This window comes from Liolophura sinensis, chromosome 4, assembly GCF_032854445.1.
Source record: "Liolophura sinensis isolate JHLJ2023 chromosome 4, CUHK_Ljap_v2, whole genome shotgun sequence".
NCBI classification, from domain to species: domain Eukaryota; kingdom Metazoa; phylum Mollusca; class Polyplacophora; order Chitonida; family Chitonidae; genus Liolophura; species Liolophura sinensis.
In genome coordinates this window covers 11,833,133-11,849,750 of record NC_088298.1, presented here as the reverse complement: position 1 = coordinate 11,849,750, position 16,618 = coordinate 11,833,133, and the positions used below count along the sequence as shown (strand labels likewise).

Below are 16,618 nucleotides of genomic sequence, written 5' to 3'. Positions count from 1 at the left end.
GCAACTGTTTACACGCTACGATTAAATACGACCTTGTTATGTGCACGACTGCAGTGAGTTTCTAAATTTAATTTGCCACTGTTTACATACGCTGAGTTCAGCGCCTGCTGTCTGCCTCTACCTTAGAATATTCCTGAATGCGCTCAGTTCGGTGCCTGTTTGTTTACATCAAGTGTTCAGGAATTTTCTTATTTTAGACAATTCCACCAGGCTATATAAGAACTATGAAAGCAGGTCAAAAGGGGGAGAACAGAGAGAACAGAGAACGGAGAGGAAGGGAGAATTATTGAGAGTTTTGGATGCTTTGGCTGTGTATTACTTTAGTAGGCCTTTTGTGCTGAATTTTGGTGTCTTTATAGCCTCTGGCTTTGTTATAGCCTATCTCTACCGAGCACTTGTTCAGTCTGAACTTGTATGTTTAATTTGTGCTCTTGTATACACAGTGCTTATTAGTACACGGACCCTGTCTGTGGAATTTTGTGTGTATTTCGTCATACACTCAGTTATACTGTGGATTTTCCCTCTTGTGAATTTGCCTCTGAGCATTTATGCCTGTGTGGTATGTATATTGTGGAATATATGCGTCCGTTTGGACTTGACACCGGACTTTGGTTACTTTTTGTGCGCCTAAACTGTCGTGTATTTCGAACAAGCCATCTCTTTATAATACAGACACTTTGGGTCGTAACAGGCCTTTTGTCAATTTACCTCAGATAGTGTAATGTGGCTCTTCATGTTACACGTCCCCTGGCACAATGGATTAAGCACACATAGACATACGACACAGGGGTTGCTATTTGCAACTTCCCGTTATTCACAGCTACATGCATATTTCGTAAGATGACTTAAAAAGAACATTAAGTTTAAAACTTTATCTTTGTTTTGCGAAAAATGAACTGAATTTTTGCGTTGAGTATGTCACGACTTGCTTTGTCAAATTCTAAAGAAGATCCTCCGGCTTTCCTATGAAACAATCCTTAGGAATTCTGGGCTGCACACAACAATTGGCGCCTCGGTACAGAAATGTCCATAAACTGGAGAAGCCGGTGTAGTTCTTGATCTAGTTTTGCTCTCCAGTCCTCATATTTTGTCACATGGATGGGTCCTTGGAAACTCGTCCATTTTAAGATACTTCTCGTCCAGGTAGTAATCATTTCCCTTGAAACACGTGGCCAGTCTGAATAAAAAACGTACTTGTGATAAAATACCGTATATGTTGAAGCCATAATTTATAATAATTTCCATTGTTTATTTATTCTATTACAAGTCGTAAATTTCGACAAGTTTCGTTATGTCAATGTTATGCATTTTGACCAATCAGGTGCTAATAATTTTTATAATTAGTTGTTTCTTCTGACGTCACAAGAACCCTATTTTGTCCTTAACGGTACGATGACCACGACGATTTGTTACCGCTTTCACCGTATCCCTTGGCCTTGTAAGAATTCTACATTAAAAACTGATTTGTATAGTTTGACCAACTTTTACTTTTGTTTTGATTTCTTTTTGATTTGTTTTTTTTTGCTGATTTTAACTCTTACTTCTTTACTTTCAATGATTCCTTACAGCATAGAAAAGAAACACTTCCACTTTTACACGTTTCACATTTGTCTGAAGCAACATTTTACTTTAAAATATCTCTCAATTCTGCAAAGTAAAGTAAACTTGAAGGCATGTAATCAACAGTTTGATCAACACATGAAAACCATTTGAGAGAACAGCTATGGATTGTTGTCTCCATGGTGAAACAAACCATCGAGCTCAGGTTTTATGTTTTAAAAACTCACTATAAATAAATCTTGATTAACAGCATAAATAAATCTATACTAAAATAATACGAACTCTTGATTAACAATTACTCTTGATTTACAAGAATTTACTCTTCATTAACATCATACTGTCATGGTGCACGATTGAATACTGATTAAACTTGCTCCCCTAGAAAATTTACTGTGTCCTGCCGATACCATTCAGATCTGTTCACTACGTCTCTTCACACCATCCTGATTTCTTATATGGTGGTTTTGGTGATTTGTGTTGAAAGTTGCTTTAGGAAATTGGCATTGCGACTATTGACTTGGAACGTCCATTGTTGTTAAGCATACAAATGTCTGCTTGGATGTCTATAGGTTCATTATATACCACTTTGCCCATTTATTCCAAACAACCACAATTTGATAAAAAAAAACAACATGAAATAGCATGACACATCTGCTTTATGTATGTAAACAAAGTATCAATCAAGAAATGCAAGACCTGTCGAATGTCACACAATAACGTCCGGGTCATTTAACCACATTGATCACTTAGCACGCTAAAAATCTAACATGGAACATAACCTGGATAAACACCACAATAACAACCATATATGTATGCAATTAACTGCTCCCGACACATCCTTCATCGCCATCTATTCTGTCAAGTGGAAGTTTTCGAACACTGCCATTAAAGCAGTGAGTACGAAAGTTCAAAACTTCAGTTGGAATATAACAATGTAGAAATTTGAGAGGATTGCCATTGTTTTTGTCCCATACCTATTCTCCACATCTCCACAAAAGTTTAGTGAAAATTCGCTTCGACACAGCTTGAGCACGTCTTCATTATCAAGAGTAAGGTGACGTCACGTTGCTCTCTAAAGTCAAAGTTATTTTCCATATAATAATCTAAGCCTAAAAGTTGTGGAATTCCGTGATGAAGGCCGATGTGATCAAGATAGTTTTCTCGGAAATTGGACATACTAGAAGAATACTTCTTTCACTGCTTGACCTGTTGATAGAGTAGGACTACTATGTCTTATAGAAGGAACTCAAGCGGCCCTGATTAAATAGCCTAGCCTAGCTGCAGATGCATGACCGGGGTATTCCTGGTTCAGGTCGTAAATGTTTACAAAAGCACAATGGGATTGTTGTACAACTAGAATCATGCTCAATTCTGATACAAATAAATGAAAATAAATCTAAGCACCACTGAGGCTGAACTGGGCACTCTATTTTATGGATTTTATGCATCAGTTTTGTAGCGGGTGGCGTCGAAAGTAGTGCTGATCTAGTTATCGCGGACGTCAGAGGTAGCACTTTGGCTTGAACACGGCGTTTCAATAATTTTACTGTATTTTATAAAAGAAAACAGAAAAAACTTCCCTTGTGTGAGAAAGACGAAGGAAAAAATTCAAATTCATCAGTTGTAAATCAGAGAAAAGAGAATTATATCGTAAGATTTATTTAGTTTTTTAGTTGCGCGTTGACATGCCGTCTTCTCATTACCATAAACTGTGATATTTGTTATTAAGAAACTGCTAACTAAACGCTAACATGAACGGCAAAATGTATTTGGGGAGGTGAATGCGGTTTGATTCGAGACGGTATTTTACTGTCTGACATAATTTGTGATTCCGTCGTTGAACATTACACGGTTTGTAAATCAACTGATTGTACATCTGTGGCGGTCCATAAATAATGCCGTACCTGTGTCCGTATTTAGTGAATGAACCTATCCCAGACAGCGGATACGTATTATATCCCAAATCAAACATGGGTCAGTTTTGGCTCCAAAGAGCTGAAGAAGCTGATCAACTCCAACATACCAAGACCGCGTGGTTGCATATTGGTCCCTCACGCATTATTAGGCGCAAAGACGGCGTGGTCACTCATGGTCCGTTTGGGCGCAAAGGAGGTAAAAGAGCTGCGCTCATTGGTCCGTTGAGCGCCAAGGCCACGTGATCACCCATGGGCCTGTTTGGGCGCCAAGGAGCTGAGGATCTGCTCTCGCGCATGATGTGACGCATGATGTCAAGCGCCTCATTGGTCATTTTTGGCGCAAAAGAGCAGTTTGGCGCAAAATGGAGCTCACCCATTTGTTAGTTTTGGGGCGAACTGGAGCTGAAGGAGCTGCTCTCTCGCGTGACGTCACACGTGTTGCTTATTGTTACGTTGGCGCGCCCCACGTGACGTGTGACGTTTGGCATGCACTGGAAGGTGCATTTGTTGGACCACTATTTAATGCAACATTCTAGCTCTCATAGTTTTCTATTTACAAACCACAAAATTCAAGTAGCTAATAATAATTTATTTGTTTATTTATTTGGAAAGGGGGGGGGGATTGAAAAAAAGAGTTATTTAAAACAAAAACAGATTCCTAATCACTGGTCCTAATATGTAGAAGTTACATCAAAAGTGAAACATAAGTTTTTCTACATATCTTCATATTCTTGAGCATTAATGAGATTGGATGATTTGTACGATGATTTCCCCAAAGTAATTCAGATTACGTGGATATGAAATTATAAAAGAATTATCCGTTTATTAGCTCTTGAAAAGAAAAGATTTAAAGGTTTTGGTCAAAAATCAAGAAACGCCGACAATACACTGATACCTGGATATATTTGTAAAAGTTGAGTTATTTGCTTTATGTAATAACTGCTTTTGCAAAATTATTCAACATATTCACTGACTAATTTAGTGTAAATTGTCTTACATATGCTAGATGGATTCCTCATCCCGACGGACCAAATATAAAAAATGTAATACGTTTGGAAATATTGCTCATGTCGGTTAGGAAGTGCGAAAGCACTCTATTGGTCGTTAGAGTCACATGGTCTTTTATCTTTGAATATTGAAAGCAAGAATGCAGTTAGATGTAGTTAGCCCTGCTGAAAATGAATCCAGTTTTATTTTTTCCTACGACGTACAGGTCTCCTCTAAACTACAATGAAAGTTCGCATATGTGCGTTTTTTTTTTGTCATCAATTTCGAAGGTCATCTGGCCGGAAACCGTTGATGCTGTGAAGGTGAAAATTGGTCAGTAGATAGACCATTAACTGCCCTTTACTTTACCCTATTGCTGAGAGTGGTAGTTTTGTGGTGAAATGAGCTTAAAACATGTTGTACTTAGTGCTTTGTACTAATGAAATTGTGCATATCTCTTCCAAGTAACCTAAACGCACACATGCCACTGATACCAAACCGTTTTAGTTTTATATCCGAATAGTTATGATTTGGGCTTAACTATAATCTGAACCCAAATATCACCTGTTTCAACCTCAATCGAACAAACACATCCTATGCAGTATGTTCACGTTTTCTCCATGCAAACAGTGTGAGAGTTGGGAACTGGCCACACGTAACGGGTAAATACGGCCTTTTGTCAATTTACCTCAAATAGTGTAGCGTGACTCTTCACGTTACACGCCCCCTGGTACAAACGATTAAGCAGACGTTGACCTACGACACAGGATTTCCTCTTTGCAACTGCCCATTATTCACAGCTACATGCATATTTCATAAGATGACTTAAAAAGAACATTAAGTTCAAACCTTTATTTTTGTTTTGCGAAAAATGAACTGAATTTTTGCGTTGAGCAAGTCGCGACTTGCTTTGTCAAATTCAAAAGAAGATCCACCGCCTTTCCTGTGTAACAATCCTTCTGAAAACCGGACTGCACACAACAATTGGCGCCTCGATACAGAAATGTCCATAAACTGGAGAAGCCGGTGTAGTTCTTGATCTAGTTTTGCTTTCCAGTCCTCATATTTTGTCACGTGGATGGGTCCTTGGAAACTCGTCCATTTTAAGATACTTTCCGTCCAGTTAGTAATCATTTCCCTTGAAACACGTGGCCAGTCTGAATAAAAAAAGTACTTGTAATAAAACACCGTATATATTAAAGCTTTAATTTATAATAATTTCCATTGTTTGTTTTTTCTATTACAAGTCGTAAATTTCAACAAGTTTCGTTATGTCAGTGTTATACATTTTGACCAATCAGGTGCTAATTATTTCTATAATTAGTTGTTTCTTCTGACGTCACAAGTCCTTAACGGTACGATGAACACGACGATTTGTTTCCGCTTTCACAGTGTCCCATGGCTTTGTGAGAATTCTAGATAAAAAATTGATTTATACAGTTCTAACAACTCCATAGGCGACGCATATTTTATAAAATCTTTAATGTATAAGTTTTGTTTTGATTTCTTTTTGTTTTAGCACGCTAAAAATCTAACATGGAACATAACTTGGATTAACACCGCAATAACAGCCACATATGTTTGCAATTAACTTCTCCCGACACATCCTTCATCACCATATATTCTGTCAACTGGAAGTTTTCGAACACTGCCATTAAAGCAGTGAGTACGACAGTTTAAAACTTCAATTGGATTTTAACGATGTCGAAATTTTCCTTGTTTTTGTCTCATACCTATTCTCCACATCTCCACAAAAGTTTAGCGAAACTTCGCTTTGACACAGCTTGAGCACGTTTTCACTATCAAGAGTAAGGTTACGTCACGTTCACTCTAGCTCTCTAATGTCGAAGTTATTTTCCGTATAATAATCTAAGCCTACGGTAGTTAAAAGTTGTGGACTTCGGTGGTGAAGGCCAAGGTGATAAAGATAGTTTTCTCGGAAATTGAACATACTGGAAGAATACCCCTTTCACTGCTTGACCTGTTGATAGAGTAGGACTACTATGTCTTATAGAAGGAACTCAAGCGGCCCTGATTAAATAGCCTAGCCTAGACTAGCTGCAGATGCATGACCGGGGTATTCCTGGTTCAGGTCGTAAATGTTTACAAAAGCACAATGGGATTGTTGTACAACTAGAATCATGCTCAATTCTGATACAAATAAATGAAAATAAATCTAAGCACCACTGAGGCTGAACTGGGTATTCTTTTTTATGGATGTTATGCGTCAGTTTTGTAGCGGGTGACGTCGAAAGTAGTGTTGATCGCGCACGTCAGGGATAGCACTTCGGCTTGGACACGGCGTTTTCAAATAATTTTTATAAAAGAAAACAGAAAAAACATCCCTTGTGTGCGAGAAAGACGACGGATAAAAATTTAAAATCTTCAGTTGTAACTCAGAGAAAAAAGAATTATATCGTAAGATTTATTTTTTAAGCGTTGTCCGGTGACATGTCGTCTTCTTATCATCCCAAACTGTGATATTTGTTATTAAGAAACTGCTAACCAATTAAATAAATAAATAAATAAACGCTAACATGAACGGCAAAATGTATTTGGGGAGATGAATGCGGTTTGGTTCGAGACGGTATTTTACTCTCTGATATAATTTGTGATACCGTCGTTGAACATTACACGGTTTGTAAATCAACTGATTTTACATCTGTGGCGGTCCGTAAATAATACAGACCTGCCCCACAACATTTGTGAACGGGCCCTTCGGCTACACGTAACTAAATCGTTGTAAACGTTCTTAAAATGCAGTAGTTTTGTGTTATAATGTGCTACTTCATGGAGTGAATGAGTAAAAGTTAGGCCACAGCTTTGGTTGCGTAATTTGATGGCAATGTGTTTGTTTGGATAGAATTCTTAAGATGGAGTATCCTGCTTTCGGCTGAAATATGTTTTAGCCAGATGATGACTTGTCCATTAATGAAATTGGTCTTGGGGAATTTGACTTTGGATAATGTTTTACTGGTTGTCGGCCTGAATTGGGATCTGGATATCTCCCTTTACTGTTTACATGTGTGCTTCAAATAAAAGGATTTGTAAGATTTCGATTATTTACTTCCTTTTAAATTATGAATATAAAACTTCCAATTTAAGACTAGCACTTCATAAATCCAATTTTATCCGTTTATCACGTGTAAAGATCCACTCTTTATCTTACCTTTCTTAACACTGGTTTCGGATGCGAATCCTATGTGATTTTCCTTAGAAAAACGTCGATTGAATTCCGCCCGAATTGCATCAAATGGGTTTCGAAGTAGGAGAACTATACGGGAAAATCGTAGGTTTGGTTCGGAAATCTTTTCTCGATGTGTTTTTATCAAAACTACAGAGCCGTTTTTGATACATTCAAAGGGAAATCCATGATCCCGTAGAAATTTGTCACAATACACGCTTCCAGTTCCAATACCTGTGGTCAGACAAGAAAAAAACAAAATCAAAAATGAATAGATTGTGTGTAAAAATCTATGGTTAAATGTCGGTTTTGAGTTCTGTAGATTTGCATGGCTTTCTTCATTTACCACTGTCATAAAAAAGGTGAAGGAATGTTGCAAATTCATGAATTCATGAGACCACAGAAAAGCCGTGAACATTGGTGTAAAACGTACTTTGTCAGAACAAGTTTAATGTATTCATTGTTCGAGCTAATTCTTCAAATCAGCTTTGATCCAAGCCGTATAAAACACACTGTTTGCTGCACATGCACCAACCACATGTATCCAGATATAACCAGTCGTTTGTGTCGAAGCTACAAGTTCACAATCTGGTGCTAAATTCAACACAAAACAATGATAATCACGATATTTTCTTAGATATGACATGAAACCGGCCAAAGAATGGAAGACGATCACCGAAGAATGTTAAAACTAGATTAGCTGGAGCTAATTATCATTTGCTTGTAGGAATAAAGCTAATCGAGAGGAAGCACGTTTTTGTATGTCCGCCGGGTAATAAATGCAGTATCTTGCTCGGTGATCACTCGCTTCTTGGGTGTGACAACTAACCTCATGTGGTTCACTGATTCAGCGGCCATTTCTAGGCTTAGTGTTCAAACTTATGTATCCCACAGCAAAGACCTATCTGGGCCTGTGTAAAATTACATCATTACAGTTTAATTGTGTTAGTTAGGTTGTGTTGCCGTATGGCAGCAGCCTGTGGATGGTTCACGGATTCCGTCAGGCCTTTACCCGGTTTCCTCCCACCATCATGTTTCCCGCCGTCGTATAAATAAAATATTTTTGAGCATAGTGTAAATCAATAACAACAGCAACAACAACAAAAACAAAAAACAAATATAACGTTGTCACATATTTGCATTTATAAAAGTAGATGTACTTTGTACTGGTTAAACGGGCCTTATTTGTTGCCTCTAAACTCACCTGTTGCTTGTTGAACAATATGGCGCACCCATGTATTACCCGATCCGGGAAAGCTAACCAAAGCTGTCAGCGGTAACGAATTTGGTGACAGCTTAACCTCCACTGGAGAACACTTCCTAAGAAACACAGGTAGAACATCCCACCCATACAGGAGAAACGCCCAGATGAGAAAAGGGAAGAAGACTAAATAAATTTTGGTACGGTTTGAGCCCCATACATGTGAAAGTAAAGGCCTCATTATAGCATAATAATGCGCTATTCTCAGCTTAAGCTCCCATTAAGCACGACGCTATGACGCTCTAATACATCAACCATCCAGTATGTCTTATCTGTGCAAGTCGCTGGCCTACAAATAAGGCTTAAAGCACACGCCCTCTTCACGATCTGCAAGATTACAAAATTGTATTCATCCTATGTATTGAGGGTACTCTCTTTATGCAGAGGACCATAGCCGTAAGTCTACTCAACCTGTGCTGAAAAGCCTGCACATCTCGCATACGGTGACGTAAACATAGCTATTTAACATACTCCCGGCCGATCAATGGAAACGACCCTACCTAATGCATGGTTCTAGACGCCTGACGAATTTCAGCCGCTTTACAGTTTAGATGTAAGCATGTTATTATGGTCAGTACTCGGAAACTTTGATGATGTTCATCGTGAATGAAACTGGAACTTTGTCACGCACTATAAAATTTGTGTCTTATATGTGTAATGATTTCTTCATCATTTGTAACCTTTCTAATTCTTTTCTGATACATTAGAATCAAATATACGACAATTAGAATTCAGCTGCGAATGTAATGTGAGGAATGTTATTGAAAATATTTGATAGAAGTGAAAACCTTGTTTGTAGATTTGCCTTAATTTGCCACTGGTTATTTCCTCGATCTCTAATTTATCTGTGTGATACCCTGAGACCACCTATTTGGGTGTACAACTGTAAAATCTAACGTTATAATCTGAAAGTAACCATTGATAGTTTACAACAATCATATACGCTCAAAAATGATACTGTTTTCTGAGTGATGCTAGAATGTATTGTTATTATAACGCAGTATTCTGACATATTCAACATAACACCCTGTTAGTCTAATAAAATCTCTATAATTAATAGAGCATCTGTGTAATATTTAACAGAATAATCTGCTGCAAAAACAGAATTTGTTCTACCATCACTTTGATAACAGGCAACAAAATATAAAATACCACAAAATGCTCATATATGGCTGGCCCTTAGAAAGGTCGTTTGAAGCCCTGAAAAGGGCTGTGGTGTTGTGGTGTTCAACCAGATACGTATACATCTTTGTATATGCAGCAGTAGCCTACTCGTCGTGTCGTGAACACAATTTACATGGTGTAGGCAGGTTTGAACGCTCTCTATTACTTAGTGAACATTGTATTAAGTTGTCTTAAACTGTGTTGGGCATGGCTTAGCGGTCAGAACCACAGCCTTGGAAAGAGAAGTTATTGATTTTCCTGCTCTTATTGGTCCTTGGAAAATAATGGCAATTAGCAGTCAGCGACATCTGTGAGACAATCCTTTTGTTCCAATGAAGACCTTGTTAAAGACAAGTACTAGTAAGTTGTGCAAGTGTGTATGTTATCCTTTGCAAATCAAGTTAATGGCTTACCCTGGGCACTACGGCCTCCTCCACCCATAAAACACTGACCGCCATTGTGTAAGTAAAACTTTATTATCAGAGATTAAATACACAAATCAATGAAAATAAATATTCTGATTCTGACAGTGGTTTGTGATCGTACCAGGGCCCGTTCCTCGTCCGGTAGCTGTGCCTGCTGCTTCACACATTACTGGGACCGCAAGGAGAATGATAACACACCTGATATGTGAGTCTCCACATACACATACATTGTCTGATATGACTACACACGAATGACCCTATGCTTAATTAATACTCTATTTGCTGCCTTCCCTTTACAACACCACCACAAGTAGACCGTTCTCTTGAAGGGTGCATTATTTCTGCTTTAAGTCATCACCTTTGGCCACCATGTCCGTGAACAGATCTATGTTCAATGTCCATCCATAAAAGAGATGCTTTATAATGGTGGTGGTACATGTAGGTTTCTATAGCAGTCGTCCTCTGTATAATATAGGTGGAGACAATTTGAACATATGTGCACGTACATGTATTTCAAATATAACTAGAACTGCAACGTAGTTTTGGCCGGGGTCCACGTCGTTGGTTGTCATTCTACGATCCTTTAGTACTTTATTTTATTGGATTCGGGAAAAATCAGCATTATATTTGAGGAATGTGGATTTGCGAAACCAAGAATTAATACAACGAGCGTCTGCTGAAGTGACATTTAACAAAACGTGAAAATAATTTTTAGACTATAGGTCTACTGAATATACAAATTATATTTACTTGTAAGGGGATTTGATTGGTGTTTTATGTTGTACGCAAGATTATTTTATTTATACGATGAAGGTCAGAACTACAGTGAAAGAAAACTACGCGACATGTAGATATTGTCACATGGAAACCCATGGCCATGTGCAGGTTGCTGAAAGACTTTATTATGTAAGCTGGAGAGGAAATTAGCATGTACTGCAGTTGAACGCGCAGTGATTGCATTGTTGAGAGGCTTTAGAGTCATTGCGCTGCGATAGTATGTTATAACTACTAGGCTATGAAGGGTTTAAGTGTAAAGTATGAAGATAGTCAAACACAGAGTAAAACAACATGGAAGCAAGATAAGGCATTTAACTTGTTTGTTATTAGTACATACTTATATATAGTGAAGATATAGGAGCACATACAACCTGGTTATTATCACAGGTACTGGAATTGACACTGTGATTCGTGACTGCTAAGCAATAGATAAGACGTGAAGCCATATAGTAGGTAGGCCCATAGGGATTGGTATCCAGGCAACCGAAAAGAGTCAAAAGGGTGGTTTGTAGAGAAAAGGCCTTTATGTACTTCAGGGCTAAAATTACAGCGGCCGGCCCTTGCATTATCTGTCTGACCTGAACTCAGACTTGTTCTAGACAAACACAGGTGGCATGCAATTTTTTGTGAACAAAAACATATTTCTACACTAACGCTAAGATTTCTGCCTCTATCAATTCACAACGGGGCAACTCGCTCATACAGTGCAATCTGCGTCTGTTGAATCCAGTAAATAACGTCTAACATCAGTCAAAGGAAGATAATCGGACCAATATAAACACAGCTACATGTAAATTACTATCAGTCTTGAGCCCCGGATTCACGTCGGTTGTTGTTGTAGTTATCATTCTACGCCATCAAATACAAGACAGCATAATTGTATGTCATTGTACAACCGTTTCGAGAAATCATGAAATGAAAGTGAAACTCTGTAAAACACAATAAAATTTGTGTCGTATATGTGTAATGATTTCTTCATCACTTGTAACTTTTCTAATTCTTTTCTGATACATTGGAATAAAACATACGGCAATTAAAATTGAGCTGCGAGTAATGTGAGAAATGTTAGTAAAAATATTTTATACAAGTGAAGACCTTGATTGTAGATTTGTCTTAATTTGCCACTGGTTATTTCCTCGATCTCTAATTTATCTGTGTGTTACCCTGAGACCACCTATTCGGGTGTACAACTGTAAAGTCTGAGACTAAATTCTGAAAGTGGCCATTGAGGGTTTACAATAATCATATACGCTCAAAAATGAATCTGTTTTATGAGTGATGCTAGAATGTATTGTTATTATCACGCAATATTCTGGCATATTCAACATAACACCCTGTTAGTCTAATAAAATCTCTATAATTAATAGAGCATCTGCGTAATATTTAATAGAACAATCTGTTGCAATAACAGAATTTGTTCTAGCATCACTTTGATAACAGGCAACAAAATATAAAATACCAGAAACTGCTCATATATGGCTGTCCTTTAGAAAGGTCGTTTGAAGCACTGAAAAGGGCTGTGGTTGTGGTCTTCAACCAGATACGTATGCATCTCTGTATATATAGCTGAAGGCTACACGTCGTGTCGTGAACACAATTTGCATGGTGTTGGCAGGTTTGAACGCTCTCTATTACTTAGTGAGCATTGTATTAAGTTGTCTTAAACTATGTTGGACATGGCTTAGCAGTCAGAACCACAGCCTTGGAAAGAGAATTTATTGATTTTCCTGCTCTTATTGATCCTTGGGAAATAATGGTAATTAACATTCAACGGCATCTGTGGGACAATCCTTTTGTTGCAATGAAGACCTTGTTAAAGACAAGTACTAGTAAGTTGTGCAAGTGTGTATGTTATCCTTTGCAAATCAAGTTAATGGCTTACCCTGGGCACTACCGCCTCCTCCACCCATAAAACACTGACCGCCATTGTGTAAGTAAAACTTTATTATCAGAGATTAAATACACATATCAATGAAAATAAATATTCTGATTCTATGAGAGTGTTCGGTTGTTGCAGGACAGTGGTTTGTGATCGTACCAGGGCCCGTTCCTCGTCCGGTAGCTGTGCCTGCTGCTTCACACATTACTGGAACGGCAAGGAGGATGGTACGAAATATGGGTCTCCACATTCACATGCACTGTCTAATATGACTAAACACGAATGACTCCATGCTTAATTAATACTCTATTTGCTGCCTCCACTTTACAACACCACCACAAATGGACGGTTCTCTTGAAGGGTACATTATTTCTGCTTTGAGTCATCACCTCTGGCCACCATGTTAATTAACAGATTTATGTTCAATGTCCATCCATAAAAAATGCTTTATAATGGTACTGGTACATGTAGATGTCTATAGCAATCGTCCTCTGTATAATATAGGTAGAGGAAATTTGAAGATATGTGCATTTACATAATTTTTAAATATAACTAGAACTTAATATTGAAAAAGTTTATGCACGAATCGTTCTTCCCATTTAGTCACATGTTTCCATCGTTCTTCATTCTTACCAGAATGCGGTCGCTGTGAGCTCAAGTCCAGCTCATTCTGGCTTCCTGTCCGGCCGTACTCTGCAAGCAACCTGCGGATGGTCGTGGGTTTCCACCCACCATAATGCTGACCGCCGTCGCATAAGTGAAATATTCTTGAGTACGGCGTAAAACACCAATCAAATAGATAAGTAAATCTTACCAGTACATGCTTTCCACTTCCCTGGTAGACAGTGATTAATCCAAACATTTTAACTTGTGGCTGCACTTCTGCGACGTTAAATGATGTTTGATTTTCATTTCAGTATAGGTCCTTAATCACACTTGAGTGCAGTGGTTTCAGTATTAAAGTGATGTGACAATAAACAGCAATGTATTTAATTAGGCGCAGGCATTGGCGCAGAAACACGTTTCAGGTTTGTCATCAGATGTGACGTAAATCATGATTGCAGATCAAGTTTCATTTTGACATTAGCTACATGTATGTCGGAATTTAAAAGCTTTTTAGTGCTGGAGAACAAATCTTTCCATTCATGAAATGTTCTTGACAATGTAGAATTTTTTTCTGATTTAGGCTGAAGTGGAAGTGTGTATTGCTGTACATGGTGTGGATACTTTTTTCCAGCTGAGTTTGGTTGTGAGGGTCTAAATCGAGTAATTTGTGGATCCCATACTGAGAAACACAGCGAAACGTTATGCAGCTGAGAAAGTGGAAGAAGGAGACAAGGACAGTGAGAAAATGAGCGAAAGCTGGAATGCGGAGTCATCGTCTAAAATCATCTTACTTGTCATGTTAAAGGTGATTAAACTTTTTCTTGCTAATCAGTGTCTCCTGCAGTCAGCAAAACTTCTTATTTTGATCCAGTGGAGAATATTTACCACTTAAACACGCCGGTCACGAGCCATATTGCAACAAACCATTTTTTGCTGTTTTGCTGTCATGGGGCAGTGCTTGTGAAATAGGTCTTTGCTTTATGAGTATAGCTATACAAAAGCAGTGCCATTTTACTGAAAAGAACAACAGTACGTTTGAACTGATTTGTTTTACGTGAATTATATTCCCCTATACTACCTTAAATTCACCAACATATTTATGTGGTAATGCAAATCTTAGTCATCTGTATGAAAGGCTACCCAACAAATGCGTTTCCTTTTCATTCTCTTACAACATAAAGCAAAGCACAAAGAAGAATAAATCGATTCTTAAAAAAGAGAATACTGTGAGAAAAACAGATTGGAGAAAAATGCCACAAAAAGCCAACACAAGAAATCTACTGAATTATCTGCCCTTGGGAAATCAAATTCGTCTAAGAGCAGCCCCAAAAACGGTAGAGACAGAAATTGAAGGGCATTCTAATCATATGAAAATCTGTTATGAAAGTACATGGATCCCCGTGTAAATTTCTCACAGTTTGTGACAATGACATTGCTGTTATTTTAAACCGATTATTGAAAGGTTCAAATTCCAAAATCTTCTGTGGACAATATGCATATATGATTTATTATTTTTATTAGTGTTTTATAGTGAGTGTAGTACATAATCCGTACATCCTGAACACTGAAAAAAATTACAGGATCAGGAACCCTTTACCTGTGTTTGGCGATTTAACTTATACATGTACATAGTTTAACTTGTGTATGTTTACAACACAGCATGTACCTTCTGAAACGACAAGTATGTGATGAAATTTTACATTGTGTTTCCCCAGTTTAGTAGAACCATTTATGGGAATGATCAGTCGGCCCACGAGTCAGCTTCCATTTCACTCTCTATCAGCATGTCACGCTACACCAACCAAAAAAGACACGCCTATCTACATCTGATGTTCGACAGGTCAATCATGCTTTTAGTCTTCAGTTTTCAGGAGCTCTTATGGAAAACGGAAGCGGCCACTCGCGTTCTGTAGCTGTGTCCTTAATCTGGAGAACTCAAAAGTCGAGGTTAAAAAAAATCGGCCGTCAAAAATCGCGCGGTGTATACCTTATCTCGACCCGCGGGTTTCATGAGACGACGGCCAGTTGAAAACTCGAGAATGCGAGATTAGTGAAACCGTGCGATATTACTGCTAATCTCGAGAAGTTTGTTACATACAAGTCAAAAACTCGAGAATGTCAAATTAGCGAAAACTACGCTGTGTTTTTTTAGCTATTCAAGCTCAATTTTATAATCTGCGCGAGATTAGTAATAATATTACTCGGTTTTTTTAACCTCGTATTCTCGCGTTCTCGAGTTGCGCGTCCCGTTACGAAACCCGTGGATTGACATTAGGCAAAACCTCACGAGTTTTTGCGCACGGTTTGTGTGAAACTCGACTCTCGAGTTCTCGATCCGCGTGTATTAAACGACGCGGCTCCAGAATGCGAGTGGCTGCATCCGTCTTCCATAGCTCTTTGTTTAATATAATGTATATCCCCATATGAATTATGAAGTTATAAACATGCTCAGTCATTCGCTCTGACCACGTAAGGTCATGCTATCGGATGCCATTGTTTTTACCTTTGTAATCGGTTTACCATATTTCAATCTCGTTGCATTCGGAACCAGGCAGTCGGTCCTTTCGGAGTTCCAGTTTAGTGAATGTAAAGTACACATCTGTTTTTCAGTTAACCTGGATGGTTACAAGACTTTTAGTAGTACGTGACGTCATAAGTACTGGAACATTGTTTTCAAGTCTATACTAAGTATATTTCGGACATACAAAAATCTGGCCTATTTTCTGTAGAACTATGTTTGAAGATTGGTTTTATGCATAGAATTTGCAGAAGTTGATGAGTGCATGTATATATTGCTATATTGATTGTGATTGAACAGGTCGTGCTGACGTTCACCTCTGATGTGACATATCAGGACTA

General features: G+C 38.2%; 1 long non-coding RNA gene across 1 annotated transcript; it reads right to left on the bottom strand.

The window, feature by feature from the left end:
• Positions 1–5,580: 5,580 nt before the first annotated feature.
• On the bottom strand, positions 5,581–8,972 carry LOC135464571 (uncharacterized). The gene is made up of 3 exons (XR_010443664.1): positions 8,852–8,972; positions 7,633–7,881; positions 5,581–5,620 (listed from the first exon to the last, which is right to left on the bottom strand). It is a non-coding gene; the product is annotated as an uncharacterized LOC135464571 (long non-coding RNA).
• Between the last annotated feature and the right edge of the window lie 7,646 nt (positions 8,973–16,618).